Source organism: Carassius auratus, chromosome 42 (genome assembly GCF_003368295.1).
Source record: "Carassius auratus strain Wakin chromosome 42, ASM336829v1, whole genome shotgun sequence".
Classification (NCBI taxonomy): Eukaryota; Metazoa; Chordata; class Actinopteri; order Cypriniformes; family Cyprinidae; genus Carassius; species Carassius auratus.
In genome coordinates, this window is record NC_039284.1 from 17,974,550 (window position 1) to 17,976,496 (window position 1,947).

The window sequence follows — 1,947 nt, forward strand, 5'->3', positions numbered from 1 at the left end:
ATTTTCTTCATCTGACGCACACTTCAGTTAAAACTGATGTCTTTACTTCTTCCGCAACCACAAATGGTGGTTCAATATTTTTAGACACAAGTGAAGCCTCCGACTTTGCTTCCTTTTTCTCCTCTTCAACTACCTGCAACATTGCTTTATTTACTTCTGGTGTCAAAACAGGTGGAGCTACAACTGGGGTAATTGCTGGTGTCATCATCACAGGGGCTACTGTAGCCACAGCGGGTGCCTCCATCCCAGTCACAACTGATGTTGCCTTTACCAAGGGCAGGGCTGTTGTTGGTTTCTGTGCTACCTGCTCTGGAACTGGTGTATGTACTGCTGGGATCACAGAAGGTGCTTCCGGTACTGGAACTGGTGTCTCTGCCACTTCCACTGGTAGGTTTACCTTTACTGTTGGGCTCACAACTGATGTTTCTGCTCCTGTAGTCACTGCTGGTAGAATTACTGGAAGTGCAGCCTCTTTTGCAATCACTGAAACCAGAGCTGGTGTCTGTACCACTTGGATCATAACAGGTTTCTCTTCCATTGAAATTGCAGCTGATGATTCTGCGGCAGATTCTATTACTTGGCTCACAACTGACCTTTCCGTTATTGGAATCACAGTAGGTGTCATCCTCACTTGGGTAACAACCTGTGTCTCTTCAACAACAACTTGAGTTGGAGTTTTCACAACAGGAATTACAACAGGTGTTTCTGCTGCTGCAGTCACTGCTGAAACAACTACTGGAGGTGTAGCTTCTGTTACTGCCATTGAAACCTGACTTGGTGTCTGTTCCACTGGGTCATCACTGGTGTCTCAACTACTGCAACTGGTGCTGGCTTTCCTACTGGACTTTCTACTACTGGAATTAAAACAGGTGTTTCTATTGGTGCAGCCACTGCTGAAAAAACAACTGGAGGTGCAATTTCTGTTCCCATCACTGAAACCTGACCTTGTGTCTGTACCGCTGGTGTCTCAACCACTGCAACTGGTGCTGGCTTTACAACAGGATTTTCTACTATTGGGATCACAACAGGTGTTGTTTCTACTGTTGTAGCTACTGCAGAAACAGCTACTGGAGGGGCAGATTCTGTTACCATCACTGAAACCTGTCCTGGTGTCTTTACCGCTGGGGTCAAAACTGGCGTCTCAACCACTGCTATTGGTACTGGCTTTACAACAGTTGTTTCTACTAATGGGATCACAACAGGTGTTTCTACTGTTGCAGCCACTTCTGAAAAAACTACTGGAGGTGCAATCTCTGTTACCATCACCGATGGGATCACAGCAGATGTTTCTGATGCTGCAGTTGCTGGTGGTGTAACTGGAGGTCTTGCATCCTTTACAATTATTGAAATCTGAGCCGGTGTTTGTACCACTGGTGTCACAAGTGATATCTCTACAGTTGAAGTTACTTCTGAAGTTTCTACTTCTGGGATCATAATCGTTTCTGGTTCTACTGGAATTCCAGCCGATGTAACTACTACAGGAGATACTGCTTCTGGCACTGAAATCATAGCTGGTATCTCAGTGACTGGTGTCTTTGTCACTGCAAGGTACAGTTGGTTTTATTGATGTTATGGAAATAATGGGAGTTTCAATTTCTTGGTTCACAGGTGTTTCTACCAGTTGGGTCACATCTAGTGTATCCTCTTCTGGGATCTCTGCCACTGAAACAACTGCTGGAGTCTGCAGAACGGATGTTACTGTGGCTGGGATATCTACCACGGCTGGAGTAGATTTTACTGCTGTGACAGAAAAAAACAGGTGTTTCTACAACTGTGCTCACAACTGTTGGCTTCTGCCTACTGTAGTCACTGTTGCTGTACTTATTACTGGAGATGCAGCTTCTGTTACTAGTACTGAACCAAGATCTGGTGTTGCGACCACTTGAATCACATTCTGTATCTCTACTACTGGGGGCACAAGCAGTCCCTCACAATCACTGAACCAAC

The 1,947-nt window shown here is 45.4% G+C and overlaps 1 pseudogene; it reads right to left on the bottom strand.

The window, feature by feature from the left end:
* Positions 1 to 1,509, bottom strand: part of LOC113060366 (bromodomain adjacent to zinc finger domain protein 1A-like) — a 19,582-nt pseudogene extending 18,073 nt beyond the window's left edge.
* Between the last annotated feature and the right edge of the window lie 438 nt (positions 1,510 to 1,947).